Below are 15,411 nucleotides of genomic sequence, written 5' to 3' on the forward strand. Positions count from 1 at the left end.
CTGGAGTGGAGTGGTCCTGGTACCCTGGTCTTCCTTCTTTTTTCTTTTCTTTTTTTTTTCTTTTTTGGTCTTTTTGTCTTTTTAGGGCCGCAGTGGCAGCATATGGAGGTTCCCAGGCTAGGGGTTGAATCGGAGCTGTAGCCACCGACCTACATGCCAGAGCCACAGCAACTCCAGATCCAAGCCACGTCTTCGGCCTACACCACAGCTCACAGCAACACCAGATCCTTAACCCACTGAGCGAGGCCAGGGATCCAACCCGCCTCCTCACGGATACTAGTCCGGTTCATTAACCACTGCGCCACGACAGGAGCTCCTGGTCTTCCTTCTTCCACCGATGCCTAGTTCTCTGTCTGGAGGAGAGGCTCTCGGAGTTGCTTCCAGGCTTTGCTTTCAAACATCCCTTCCCAACCATCTCTGCCCCCTCTATTCTGTTCCCCAGGCTCTCGTGCGGGTAGCAGGTCAGCACTCGCCTGTGCCATGGACACCAAGTGTCCTGATGGGGAAGGGCTGGGCACGGCAGGGCAGGAAGTCTGCGGAGGGAGAGGAGCTTAATGTGTTTTCTTCTGCTCGGCTGTGCCAACAAAGAAGAAAATGAATTGGAGGAGCCCAGACAAGGCCGCCCAGACGCAGCGCTGATGCTCGGCTAGTGAAGGCAACTGCAGCAGGCGCGGGCCCCTCGGAACTGACCTTTCTAACCACTACCTTGGTACCATAATCGCCGCCACGCAGTGGCTCTCGTTCGTGGGGGAGGGGCTGCTGGAGAGCCACTTGGTTTGATTTCTCTCATCTTTTGACACCGCCTGTCGCAGAGGAGAGTGTAATTGGGACGCGTTGTACCTTCCCAGCAGCCTGAGCCGCTCACGCCTTGCAAGATGAGAGCCGGCACTGCCCCCGCTGCCAGAATGGGCCGGGCTCTTAATTGGCTTATTTGCTTCTCCTGGAGTCTGCCTCGTTTTTTTCCAGGGATGAAGCTATTGCCTGGACCTCTGTGGGGATTGCCTCTCTCAGCAGGCAAAGGGCATCCGAGGGACCAGGGATCCCTGCTGTGATGCTTTGGGGGGGGTTGGGGGGGCAGGTAAAGCCATCAGCAGCCTGAAGCCCCAGCTGGAGAAGTGTCTACCAGCCAGTGGCCTGAGAGGGTGCCCACCTGCTCCTTAACCAGCCCATCCTTAACCACTCGCAAGGCTGCACTCCCATCCCGGGAGCCTGCTGCTTGCTATCAAGAGCCAACTGTGGAGCAAGGTTCTCCCCTTTTGAGGGGGTCAGGCTCTTGTTCTGGATGCTGGGCTGGCCAAAGGAATGCAGCAGGGAGGGCTGGAGGCTTTGGATAGGGAGAGGCAATTTGAGGGAAGGCTTGGAGGTAAAAGTTGGCAGCGAGAAGGCAGGGCTATGCATCTTGACCTGAAATGATGAGAAAAAATTGTTGATCCCACAGCCCGCACTTCGGGGGTGTGTATTCAGGCAATGCCACGACCTACCCTGCGAAACTGGCTGCCCCCTCCTCCTCCCTGGGACCCCAGCCTCTTCTTCCACGTGCAGGGATCTTCCCTTTCCTCCTGCGGTGGCTGCAGCATCCTTAGAGGAAAGTGGCAATGTCCCCTCCACCACAGCCAGTGCTGCCCGCCAAGCAGCCCCCTGCTGCGTTAAAAGCTGAAGAGGAGCCTGTGCTTGTCATCCTGTGGCGGGAGTCACAACTCCCTGTGAAAGGCTGGAGCCAAGCAGAGCAGAGAGAGGGGACAGTGGGGGCAGGGGGCGGCCACATCTAAGGACTCCCGGCCCCACATCTGGGTTTTCCCATCACTCTGCTACGCCTGGAAGGCAAGAGCGTGGCTGGGAGGTCAGGACACCATCTCAAGGGTCTGCAGGATCCAGGAAGGATCACTGCACAGGACAGTGATGAGCAGCCCAGGCTGGGAGCCCAAAAGCCAGGTCAACTCCCAGCTGTGGGACCTTGGGCTTGCCTCCAACTTCCCTGGGCTTCTGTCTTCCCATCTACAGAATGGGGCCATAGGGGACCTCTTGGATCATGTACAGGATCTTTGCAAGGACGAAAGGAGAGAATTGATGGAAGGGCTTGGCACGCGGGATGACGTCCACAATGTAACCTGTAGAATTCCTTCAGCATCTTCTCATTAGGTCCTCAGATCCCCCGCAGGATAAGTGCCCAGGCAGTTTTCAGGTCCTAAATCACTTAATTGAAAGGCACCTTCCAGGTCCTTCAACCCGGCTGTCTCTGGAATGTCCATCTCAGCCACCCCAGGTCCCATGAACCTAAGTTGTAGGAAGACCACTCCCCTCCCCTCCTCGCCTCCAAAGCAGCAGGTCTGGGAGTTCCAGAAACCGACCAAACCTCTCTGCATCCTGACTCCGTGTGTGGTCGGCGGGCCTTGCAGTAGCGCCATCACCTGGAAGCTTGTTGGAGTTGCAGGACCTCAGGCCCACCCGAGCCCTGCCAGCTCAGGGTCTCAGGATCGGCCTTTGAACCGGATCCCAGTAATCCGAGTGCACGGAGACAGCTGGAGAACATGGCTCCGTATCATCTGGGAAGTCACTTTGCTCTTACCTCCATGTCGAGTCTCCAAGACGCGTCGGAAGGAACCGCAAGCTACCCCGCGAGGTACCTGCAAGGAAATTATTATCAACAAGGTTACAGGATCAATCTCTGCAAATAATGCCATTTTTTAAAGAAGGAAATGAGACCTGATGCAAGATTATTCGAAACGTGTTGTCACCAGCACACACTTGCGATCTGCTTTGTTTTCCTGGGTGAGGGAATTACAGCTGTGGTCCACACGCACTTCTGAGATGCCCATAGAACTGTGTCCTGCAGGTGGACCTGCTCGTCACGTGTCCTTTGGGGAGACGCAAGGGACAAACTATGAATCCAACCCAACCTCCCTGCTTGAAGCAGGATTCTTGCCCACCGGATTCCCAACTGGTGTTTGGTCAGATGGTGTGCCCGAAACCTCCGTGTCATTGCCGGCCAGCTCTCATTCTTAGAAAGTTCTTTCTCACACTGGTGAAGTACGACCCTGCCAACTCCCACCCATGGACCCTCATTTAGCCTCTGGCACAAGGCAGAACTAGCCAAACCCCTCTTCTAAATGGTGTCTGTGTTTGCTTCCCATGGCTGCCGTGACAAATTGCCATCAACTAGGGGGCTCCCAACAACAAATTTATTCCTTCATAGCCGTGGATATCAGAAGTCCCAAGAGGGATCTGGCATTGCCGGTAAGCCGTGGTGTAGGTTGCAGGTGTGGCTCATGGCTGGTTGCTGTGGCTACAGCGTAGGCCAGCAGCTGTCGTTCCAACTTGACTGCCAGCCTGGGAACTTCCATAGACTGAGAGTTCAGCCCTAGAAAGCAAAAAAGCAAAAAAAAAAAAAAAAAAAAAAAAAAGTTCCACGGCAAGGTGTTAGCAGGCCCGCAACTCTCACCAGAGGCTCTAAGGGAGCCTGCTTCTGTCTTAGTTCAGGCTGCTCCAACAAAGCATCATAGGCTGTGGGGCTGAAACAACAACTATTTATCCCTGAGATCTGGAGGCTGGGAAGTCCGAGGTCAAGGCAAGGACAGATCTGGTGTCTGGTGAGGGCCTGCTTCCTTGACTGCAGCGGGCTGTCCTCTTGCTGTGTCCTCCTTCACATGGTGGGGAGCAGAGAAGAGGGAGCAAGCTCTTCTGTCTCTTCTTAGAAGGGCACTAATCCCTTCACGAGGGCCCCACCCTTGTGACCTAATCACCCCAAAGGCCACACCTCCTAGTACCATCAGGCTGGGGTTAGGATTGCTGACATAAGAATTTTGCAAAGGAGACAGTTAGTCCCTAACTGTCCCTGGTGCTGCTTCCAGCTTCTGGAGGCATCAGGTGTTCCTTGGCTTATGGCTGCATCCCTTCAATCTCTGCCTCCATCTGCCCACGGCCTCCTCTATGTGTCTGAGTCTCAAATCTGCCTTTCTCTTATAACACCTGTCATGGGATTTAAGGTCATTAAAGATCATCTTGAGATCTTTAACTTGGTTTTATCTTCAAAGGCCCTTTCCCAAATAAAGTCACATTAACAGAGTCTGGTAGTTAGGATGTGGATAAACGTTTTGGGTGCCACCATTCAACCCACCACCATGTCCATTCAAATACTTATTTTTCTTTTTTAGGGCCGCACCTGCAGCTTATGGATGTTCCCAGTCTAGGGGTCGAATCAGAGCTGTAGCTACCGGCCTCCACCACAGCCAGAGCCACACAGGATCCAAGCTGCATCTATGACCTGCACCACATCTCAAGGCAACACTGGATCCCCAACCCCCTGAGCGAGGCCAGGGATGGAACCAGCATCCTCATGGATACTAGTCGATTTGTTTCCTCTGCGCCACAAGGGGAACTCCAAAAAAAAAAACTACATGGATTTTTTTTTTTTCTACCAGACTCCTTAGGGCTCTGACCATTCTCACAACCACTGTGACTCCCTGTCACACCCGGGGCAGACTTGGTGGCGTTTCCCGACTTACCTGTCCTCCCGCAACCAGAAACTCTTCCACTGCATGGCAGCCATGAGATGAGATGTGTTCGGCAGAGTAGCTTTTGGACATTCTGGAAATTTCTGTATCAAGGACTGTTTTCTGCTCCCTCCTTCACCTCCCTCTCTCCACCTGCCAGGGGTCAGGGGACCGGGGAAGGGTCAGCGAGGGTGGGGTGGTGGATGGGGAACTCTGGCCCCTGCCTGCTGCTGAGAGTCCCTCTCCTTTATGGGACAAGCACAGGGCCGGTCAGAGCTCCGTGTTGTATGACCCTATCACGGGTGAGATCTTGCCCATGAGGGAGAAGCTGTCAACACACAACATAGATTTCAAGACATACTTTCTACTCCGGGATTATGAATGGCCCTCCGATCGTTAGAACCAGAGCATTTTTTAAAAAAATCCAATTTATTTCCCGCCTCGAAACCCCCTTTACTTGCTTCCTGTCCTCTGCATTAGGAAGAGGGGGCCGGAGCCCGGAGCCTTCTGGAATCCTGGCCCTGAGAACTTTGCACCCCCCTCAGCTGACACCTGAATTTTCCCTGGGATTTTCTGTTCTCCATTTCCCGTGGCGCGGCCATGTTTTTCTGTGCGAAGGTGTCCCCTTTGTCATCAGCAGAGCTGGAGAGAGGGATCAGGTCAGTGTCCCCAAGGAAGAACAGGAGTGACCCGAGGGGGTGCGAGTGGGACCACGGCGGGGGACGGGGCGGGGGAGGGGCGGGCAACCCCTTCTCCCAGAAGGGGGATTTGGGAATGTGCCGATTCTGATTTGGCAAATCCTAAAGCAAGGCAGACGTCCAAAATGAAAAGAAAATCAAAATATTAAGTAGGCCAAAGGGCATGAAAAACAACAACAACAACAAAAACTCCATTTCTGGCTCTCTCCTCCCCTGCTGCTCAAGCAGAGGCTTCTAGAAGAAACCTTGCCTTCGCCCCTCCCCTGCTTTGTGCGGCCTCATCCGTCTGCAGTAAAATCTGACACGGGAGATTCATCGGAACATGTGCCCTCGTCCGCCTCCCATCGGCCCCCCGCAGGGACGGGAGCTGTTCATCTTCTTCCCGGCTCGGCTCGCAGCCTGCGAAGCCCGGGTGAGGGGTACTTTGCTCAGCTCTCCCATCAGATGAGGGGCGGTGTGCCATCACATGGGGTATCTTCGCACCCCTACGATGCCTGAAATCTCCATCCTCATAAAACAAACTCTGTGGAACCAAGGCCTTGATCCATTTCATTCCTTTCTGTGTCCCTAGTGGCTGGTATATGGTGGGTCCTCAAAAAATGCGTTTTGGGAGTTCCTGTCATGGCTCAGCGGTTAATGAACCCGATTAGCATCCATGAGGAAGCGAGTTCGATCCCTGGCCTCACTCAGTGGGTTAAGAATGTGGTGTTGTCGTGAGCTGTGGTGTAGGTCGCAGATGCGGCTCGGATCCCACATTGCTGTGGCTCTGACGTAGGCCGGGTGGCTACGCCTCCAATTCGACCCCTAGCCTGGGAACCTCCATACGCCGCAGGTGTGGCTCTAAAAAGACAAAAAGACAAAAAATAAAAACAAAATATTCATCGAGGGTTCCCATTGTGGCCCAGTGAGTTAAGAACCCGGCATAGTGTCCTTGAGGACACAAGTTCGATCCCTGGCCTCACTCAGTTGGTTAAGGATCCGGTATTGCCATGAGCTGTGGTGTGGGTCACAGATGTAGGTCAGATCCGGCGTTGCTGTGGCTGTGGTGTAAGCTGACAGGTGCAGCTCCAATTCGACCCCTAGCCTGGGAACTTTCATATGCCGAGGGTGTGGCCATAAAGAGGAAAGGAAAAAAAAAAAAAAAAGATTGGGAATTAAGGCAGAGGGGAAGAAGGCACATGGGAGGGCCAGGGTGAAATGACGGGCAGAGTGCCAAGTCCTTGTCCCAAGCCCTGGCCTTGCAGGACTCTCCCCCAAGTCTTCCCACCCCTGCGGGTACCAGGATGCTGTTGCTGAGAGATCAGTGGCCCTGAATTGTTTCCCTTCACCACTCCCAGACCCAGTGCTGCTGCCATGAAGGCCCCAGTGAGGTTAGGGGCTCTAGCCTCCCTGCAGCAGGGAGGGGGTGGAGCATGGGAGCCACGGGCCGCCCCCTCCCCAACGCCCCCCCCACCACCACCCAGCATCCTTCTCCATCACCAGTGTGGCTGGCTCAGCATCTCTTGCGCCTCTTGGCTCCCACTTCTGCCTCTATTGAGCCGCGGTCCCTTTTAGCTCTCATTTGTAAGTGGGCCTCGGCCCAAGCAAAAGATTCAGCAGGAATCCGGCCGGGTTCCCAGACGCTTAATTGGAGCCGGGCTCTTCATTACCTGCGCACCTGTTTCCCAGCACCATATGGTCTGAGGTAAATAGACTGTAATTGTTTATCCAGAGTCAATTCTGCCGAGAGGGAGGGAGGGAGTGTGGGGGCCACAGCCCCAGCTCCCCCCACCCACCCCCCATCCTTCCCACTCCATCCCTCTCCCGGCTGCTGAAGGACAGAGCCCCACCCGGGCACAAGGTGAAAAGTTTGCAGAGGTCCCAGCAGAGCTGCCTCCCACCTCCGGGCCTCACTTTGGAGCAGCTTCTCCCTCCACTCCAAGGAGAAGCCCCTGCCTGGCCGTGTTGGCAGCCATGCCACTCTGTCCTTGCCACAAGGCCAGGCGGGCAGCAGCTCCCAAGGCCTGGGCACGTTTATCTCCTTCCCCTTGGAGGCCGAAGGATGTCTGAGAGGGCCTGGCCTTGCCGGCCTGGATCTCAGCCCGCCCTCCTCTCCCCAACTCAGTGGCCTTGCGAAGGTTTCTGAATATCTCAGAACCCAGGCTACAGCTGCCAGAAGTAAAGGCAATGGCTTCTGCTGGATTTCAAGGCCCCTTCAAGGAGACTGAACTCAAAGCCTCTGGCCAAGACAAGAATTATCAGACCCTTATCGTGGCCCCATTTCCACCCCACCCCACCCCCATCTTGAGCAACCCAGCTACTCCTTCCTGTCCCTACTAGGAAAGGTATCTGGCCCACTCCTCACCCTGCCCCTGTAGGGGCCTTATACCCCCCCAACCAACCAGCAAGTGTATCATAAGACCCCTCTTTCCCCAACCAATCAGCAGGTCAGCAGGTGTATCCTGAGACCTCTCCTCTCCCTGGGCTATAAAAACAGACACTACCGAGCACCCAGGTCGGTTCTCCTGGTTATCAGGAGGTCGGCCCACTGTGAGCTCAGTGTTTCTCATCTCAATAACCTCTTCTTTCTCTCCACCTCGCCATGCCAGAAATTCTTCTTCGGACCCACGTGCACAGACCGTGACATGTTGGTGGCCCATACAGGGACTTCCTGGGGGTCTCTCTTGCACAGACCGTGATAGCTTCTACCTCACAGAAGGAGCCAACCTTTTCAGGGGGTGCCCTCGCAGGCGGGCACGCCGCCAAAAGCTTTAGACATAGGACCTCAGCTGATCCTCCTAGCAGCTCTTGGTACAGGATGACTGTACCAAGTCACGCTTTATGGACACCCACATTGAGGCTTACACTTGCTCAGAGCCACTCAGCCGGAAACCGGGGGAGCTGGAATTCTACCCCAGATCCAGTGACCTAGGAGCCCAGGCTCTTGACAGCCACAATAGGTTTGCTAAAATAGTGCCCAACAGGGGCCTGGCCTGGAGCCGGGAAGGAAATCAATAGATGCCCAGTCCCTTCCCTCAGCCCTTCCTTTCGTGAGCAAATCTGCCCTCGCACCCCTGCTCAGCCCACTCAGCACAGCATCCAGCTTCAGGCTGCTAACGTGCCCTCCCCCCAAGAAAGTATAAATGGGTTCTTCCTGCCCCTCCCCAGCCCCGTTGCCTTTGCTCCCTGGCCAGCCTGCCAGGAGGACGTGGTCCTTCCCCAGGCCTGGTTGCCCTGACTGCCATGCAGGACGGGCAGATGAAGGAGGAAGAGGGCGACCAGCGCCCCAGACAGGGGCGGGCTCCCGACCTGGGAAGGAGTCAGAAGACTTGATTCTAAGAAAGAGCCAGGGGGAGTTCCCTGGTGGTCTAGTGGTTAGCAGCTTTCGCTGCTGCAGCCTGGGTTCAAGCCCTGGTCTGGAAACTGAGATCCCACATCAAGCCACTGCTCGCGGAACCTGGGCCCCTGAGCTTTTCCAGAGCTCTGGCTGAAAAGATGTTCCCAGGCCGGGAGCAGAGGGCTCCCGGCCTGGAACCAGAGCCACCAACAAGCCAGATGTTACAACCACCTGGGAACTTATTTCCAGGCGCAGGAAAAGGACGCCTCTCCATGTTCCTGCCTGGGTCCCTTCCTTTCTCCTCCCAGAGCTACCCCGCCCCGATCCCTATCACCTCCGGGAGGATGGATGGTTTCCCCAAGCCCAAGAGAAGGGATGCTGCATCCTCTTAATCTACCCTGAATTGGTCCTTAACATGATGAACAGTTGCCAGGCCTTTCAGCCCTGATGGATGCCTTCTGCAGCAGAGTCATCGGCTCCCACCTGAAGCCTGCCTGGGCTGGGCAGGCAGCCTCGTGGTGGGCTCAGAATCGGCTTCGTCCCCAGCCCGTTGGCAGCAGCTGCCTCTGAGCCCAAGCCTTGGACCGGGCCCTGATGGAGGCTCAGAGGAAGGATGGGGCCCGATTCCTGTCCTCCAGACGCTGTCATCCCTCTGGAGAGAGAGATGTCAAATTCCCCACCACACACACACTATTCAGGCTTTAAAGACAAGCCTCCAAGTCAAGTGCCCGGCTGCACCGCACACCAGAGGAGCAGAAGACGAGGCAGAGCAGGGATGCTGGAGGCGGTGAGGTAATTAGGGAAGACTTCCTGCAGGAGGTGCCCCCAGGGGCTCAAGATGTCTGATTCCCCACCAGCGCCCTGATGGCTCTATGGAGGCTAGGGGCGGAGGCAGGAGCAAGAATTCTGTGAAGGAGAAAAACTATGTGAGACGAAAAGAAAAGAGCTTTTTTTTCTAGCAAGTTTTCCATCTGCCCACGGGGGATGCCCTTTGAAGAAGAGCCTCAAGCCCCAAGCAGCAGGTCTGGCTTCCACATCCTTAGGAAGGAGAAGGAGTTTTAAAAGATATTTACGTTTCTGCATAAATTGGCCCCTCAGGGGATGCTGAGAGGTTCCGGCTCAGCCTGGAGGGATATTTTCAACCCCAGGCCTCAGGCGGGAGGCTGGCGGAATAGCCAGTAAGGGTCATGTCCTGTCCTCAGCCAGGAAAGGGGGCAAAGTGTCTCGGAAACAGGGGGTCCGTCGTTGTCACCCCTGGGAACGTGGGCCCTGGAGGAAATCCTCGCAACTCAAAATATTCCAACTGGGGAGTTCCCATCACGGCTCAGCGGAAACAAATCTGACTAGCATCCATGAGGATGCAGGTTCGATCCCTGGCCTTGCTCACTGGGTTAAGGATCCGGGGTTGTTGTGAGCTGTGGTGTAGGGTGCAGCCCTAAAAAGACCAAAAAATATATATGTTCCTACTGGAAAGTGGGTGCTGCCTGGGATGGGGGCAGTGGTGAAAGGAATGGGAAACTGACCTGTGTGAATCCCTGTTCTGTGGCCGGCATAGGACCAGCCGCTCTGTGGCTAATCCTTCATTCAACCCTCAAACATAATCCTGCCCCCATTTCAGTATCACCCCCATTTCACAGGTGAGGAAACCAAGGGGCAGAGAGATTAGGTCACCTGCCCAGGGTTACAGGTCCAGAGGCACCAAGGCGGGCCTTTGAACCTGAACCACACTCTGTGCCTCTGCTTGAATACTGCACTTGTGGCGGGACCCGGGAACTGGGGGGGCCGCTGGTCAGAGCCCCTGGTCCTCCCTGCACTGGCCCACACGCTATTGGGTCCTGATCCGTCTAAGGATATACAGGACAGTCAGGGCTGGCAGGGATCAGGGGAGGAAGAAGGCCTCCTGCCAGGGCCTGTTCTTTGATCAAAACACCTGTTTCCAGACCCTATGGTCATCCATCAGCTCCTGCCAGGGCCCTGCCATCTCCTGGGCAGCCACTGGACCAGCATCTGTGACTCTCCAGCTGGGGCTTCTCTCAGCTCAGGCAGGGGCCAAGGGCAAAAGGCTGCGAGCTAATGCCCCTGGGAGATGCCCTACCACCATCAGGTGGGAATCGGAGGACAAAAGTTCTAGCTTCCTCCATCCTTGGGTGGAGGACCTTTGCGCTGCTCCTCACCACCTCCCCCCTCCCCCAGCGGAGCCGACCCCGTGGCCCTGAGCTGCCCAACAGCACGGCGAGTCGTATCGGCTTCCGTCCTCCCTCACTTCCCCACCCATGATCCGTGCTCCCTGGGGCCATCATCTCCCACATACACAGCTCGCCCTCACCGCCCCGGCCCAGGCTGGCTTCCAAGGGAAGCCACACGCCTCCCCGGCTTGCCCTTCCTCCAGCTGGCACCCTCCCGAGACTCCTGTCCCTCCCGGCTCCCATTTATCAGGAGAAAGGCAATTGGTTTTCTCCTTGAGGAGACATAACTAATAACCAGATCGCAAGGGACCAAAGACACAGGCTTCAAATATTACACAGCCCCAGCGAGATCCCTATCTCTCTATCTGTAGGCCGGTTGCTTTATCGTTCCGGCCGCGGCCGCCCGGCCCTCTCATTGATGAAGTGCGTTCTAAGTGCTAAGTAATAATAATACCGTAAAATGCCTGAGTGCTCAAGCACGGGCTTTGGGCTCCAGATAAAATGCCAGACAGATAGATTAGCAGGCGGAGGACGTGCTCCGGGAGCCGTCTCCCCACAGCTCCCCGGGCCTAATAGATGGGTCCAATCAGACCACTTCAATTACTACTCGGGGACTAATAGCCGAGAGTCTGATTAAATCCCGGCTCAGGCGCCGGTGTGACAGCGACTTCGCTGTGCAGGGCTGGTGACAGCAGGCCATGGAGGGGCTGGGACAGGGTGAATGAGAACAGGGAGGATGGGAGGTGAGCTAGGCCGTGGGGTCGGGGGCAGGGGGCAGGCACCCCGTTTTCTGGGCTGATCAGGAAGCAGCTCCCGCAGCAGCCCACCTGGTCCTCCTTGCGGCACCCGAGGCTGGAGCAGGGCTGGCGTCTTTTGCTGCCCCCCTTGGCCCCCTCCTCTCCTCGGGGCTGAAAACCTTTTCAGGTCCCATAGAAACTTTCCATCAAGGGAGACCCGAGTTTCTGTGGCCTCTAATGAAGAGAAAACAGCGGGGCTGGACCAGTTGGGAGGGGGACCAGAACAGTGATTGGCGGGTCTCGGGAGGACAGTTTGGGTGAAGGAGGTGGCTTTGCCTCCACTGAGGGACATCAGCGCCCAGCCCAGATGATGGTTCACCCAGAACCGGAAATAGATGATCCCTGCCAGCCAGGTCAGAGGTCAGAGAGGGGTCACGTGGGTTGTGGGCTTCGGAGGCCAAAACGTGGGCAGGGGCCCATGGGCTCTGGACAAGAAGGAGAGGTTCGGACTCTGGGGGAGGCTGCCTTCCCATGGGGGAGGGAGGGGCAGGGGGTCATGACCCAGGGACCGGGGGGTGGGGCCTGATGCGGCCACCTGCTTCCCCGGTCCCTCTCCTCCTAGCAGCAAAGGGCAGAATTACCACGGCTGCCCTTGATTGGAAAGAGTGGGACTCTATCATGTATTTTGCTGAACTGGAGTCTCTTTTTCCACACAGGGCCATTGACCCTCAGAAAAATATTTCACTCAAGGCATATATCCAAAAAAAAAAAAATGAGGCATTCCCATTGTGGCTCAGCGGTAACGAATCCAACCAGTATCCATGAGGACGCAGGTTCGATCCCTGGCCTCACTCGGGGGTTAAGGATCCGGCGTTGCTATGAACTGTGGTGTAGTCACAGGCATGGCTTGGATCCCATGCTGCTGTGGCTGCGGCATCGGCTGGCAGCTGCCGCTCCAATTTGACCCCTAGCCTGGGAACCTCCATATACCGCGGTGCAGCCCCAAAAAAAAAAAAAAAAAAGAAAGGAGCAGAAGGAGGAGGAGAGAAAGAAAGGGAGGAGGAGAAAAAAGAGGAGGAGAAGGCAGCAAAAACAATTTACACAAAATTTATGTTTGAGAGAGAAAATAAGAAAATGTTTGATTCTTTCCCTGTCCTTCAGAGAACTGCGCTGTGAATGTTGCCGAACACATATTTATATATATATTTATATATATATAAATGAGAAACAGAGAATCTAAACTCTTACCCGGTCCACGCAAGGACTAGTATTGAAACATTCGCCGCTGGTTTTGTTGATCCTGAGGGACTCCCAGGCAAGGAGGAGAGGCGAGGAGGAGGAGAGGGGAGAGGGGGTGGGGGGGGAGGGCGCCCTGCAGATGCCGTCAGGGCGCATCAGGCCTCACGGCCACTGAAGCCAGAGGGATGCACCCCAAGTCTCCACTTTCCGGAGGGACAGAGAAACATTCCCATAGAAGGAAACCAAACTTATACATTCGAGTTACTCACGAGCCAGAAATGAACTGATGGGAACCAGAAACACCAGGAGGCAGGACATGTGATGATGTGGGCGGTGTGGACAAGGGGAGAGGAAGCCCAGGGCAGGGGGAGCCCGCACGGCGTCAGTGGAGGCCAAGGATCCAAGGGGAGGGTGGGCAGCTGGAGGAGGCGCCGTTGAAGAAAGAGACCAGCCAGGCGGGACTGGCATATACGTCCAGGGTAAGGGGCACGGTGGTAGGTGGGAGCCAGGTGGCCTGGGTTTACTGTGTGACCCTGGCCATGGGACTCGACTTACCTGTGGCTTAGTTTTCTCCTCTGCAAAAGGGGGTGAGCATCTGCCTGGCCCACACAGGACCGCTGCGTGTTAACCCTTAGATGGTGCAATGGGATGCTGCTGTTTCATTCTCTGAGCAGCTGGTAGAGGAGTCTTCTTAGAGACAGACTTGCCTGCGTAAGGCTGCTCCAGGTAGAAGTGGGATCCTGGGACCCTGATGGGAGAACAGCTGCCCTACAGGAGACAGAGGAGAATTTTTTTAGTTGTGAGGGACTGAGGAGAAAAGGTATAGCCAGGATGGGGCGGGAGGGGGGGTGAGAGGGGGGCGAGCCAGGGCACACACGGAAGAAGCCCGGGAGGTGCCCCCTGCACCTGTCAAGTCTTACTAAACACAAAATTCCTAAAGCTAATGGGTTTTATACCCATTCCTGCCCAGATAATGTCCCCAGGGCAAGTTGCAGGCACAACCTTGAGGGTTTGAGCCAAGTTTTCTGAAATCTCCGAGGGGCTGGGAGGTGATGCTCTGTCACCCCAGGGCATCAAAAACAGTCCTGGTGCATTAGCTGGCAGACAAAACGTGAGCCAGGCAACCAAGCTGGCTTCCACGTTCCCGCCCCCACGGGGACCCTAACATCTCAATAGCGTGGAATAAACTCCAGCACCAAGGTCTCAGGCTCTCGGGCGGCAGCGCAACCCCCATAAGTCTCCTCGACTCGCAAATGGAAAAAACAATCAGATGTCAGAGATGGTTTGAGTCTTGGCTCAGACCCAGATGGGTGACTTTTATGGAAATCTGGTGCGAGAGCCCCCCAGGCTTGGGGACAATTTCCCCAATGGCAGCTCGCTCCTCCTAGCAAGCCCCTGGCCTCCTGAACCTGCCGGACTATTGAATCCAGCCTGATTATCTCTGGGGCCCATAATGGGATTTTATCAGGGATCCCTGGAACTGGAGAGCTTATTTGCAGCCTTCCATTGGCGGCGGCGGCGGCGGCTCCAGATAAAGGATGCAGCATATGTGCTGCGTGTCAGAAACCGCGCCTGCTCGCCATCCATCATCCTGTCAAGGCATCACTCCGGACAGCCCTGCTTCAAGCAGAATCAGGTTGAGGACTTTTCCTCCCAAGAATAACAAACAGCCAGCAAAGTCAGGTTAGGGAGTCTTGGCTCCCTCTGTCCCTTCATCACAGGGGAATGAATGAGTTTAGGGTTCCCCCATGTCAATCCAACAGCACCCCCCACCCCCTCCACGTCCTCAGAGCCTGGGTGGCAAGAGTCATCAACCCTCGTCTGGTTCTAGAAGCCTCTAAATATCACCCTGGGTTTATATCTCCGCAGGTAGGATGTAGAAATGGGAATGCTAGAAATTCTTTGCATGCAGAGAGCATTTATAAATTTCATCCACATACCATTGATTTTTACGGCCACCCTATTAGAGCGGTATTTGCCGGTTGACGCATGAACCGAATGAGGCTCAGAGAAGTTAAGTGACTTCTCCAAGGTTACCCAGAGAGTCAAGGGGAAGGAAGATGGGGCTCGAATCCAGTTCCTTGGACTTCAAATCATGCCCTCTTTCTATGTTTTCTGCAGCTCTGCTTTCCTCGAGGCTTTCTCTCTCTAAGCCTCTCGCGTGACCTTCTGTTGCTGTCTGTCCTGCCAAACCCTGTCCCCAAGCCTGGAGTGAGTGGTTGAAGGGCACTGTCCTCCCTGCTCGCTCTTCTCCATCCTCCTCTCTCCACCAGCCCCGGCCCCCTCCCCAAAGGGCCCTTGCTTTGCACCCCCCCCTCCGTTTCCCTGACATTTACATGCAAATCTCTCCCTTTCTGCTCCCTCCCCAGAGAATCGAAACAGCCTACATCTGTGTCTGCCTTAAGGGACCTTGACCTGGAACAGGGCCCCCGCCTTGTGCATCCTCAAGTCTGGCCTGGGAGACAGCCGTCCACCCCACAGCCACAGACACCCCCGCATCGCGGGTGGGGAGCGCGGACCCACATCCGATCCGGAGAGGATCCTCCAGAGTCTTGTGGACGTTTTATCCTTCCCAGGCGCCAAGATTAGGAGGCCCTTCTCCCAGGCCACGCCCCCAGTGTGGTGGGGGTGGTCCCCGGAGAGGGATGTAGCAGGGAGAGGAGGCAGGGGCCAAGCCTCAGCGGAAGCACCTGCCCAGGTGGCATGGGGGAGAAAGAGAAAAGGGGGTGGGGACAGAAGAGCTTC

At 55.7% G+C, this 15,411-nt stretch overlaps 1 long non-coding RNA gene across 1 annotated transcript; it reads right to left on the reverse strand.

Annotated features, from left to right (window-relative positions):
- Positions 1 to 272: 272 nt before the first annotated feature.
- On the reverse strand, positions 273 to 12,773 carry LOC125114392 (uncharacterized). The gene is made up of 4 exons (XR_007131780.1): positions 12,676 to 12,773; positions 4,503 to 4,643; positions 2,704 to 2,855; positions 273 to 2,624 (listed from the first exon to the last, which is right to left on the reverse strand). It is a non-coding gene; the product is annotated as an uncharacterized LOC125114392 (long non-coding RNA).
- Positions 12,774 to 15,411: the final 2,638 nt, after the last annotated feature.

Source organism: Phacochoerus africanus, chromosome 14 (genome assembly GCF_016906955.1).
Source record: "Phacochoerus africanus isolate WHEZ1 chromosome 14, ROS_Pafr_v1, whole genome shotgun sequence".
In the NCBI taxonomy this organism is placed as follows: domain Eukaryota; kingdom Metazoa; phylum Chordata; class Mammalia; order Artiodactyla; family Suidae; genus Phacochoerus; species Phacochoerus africanus.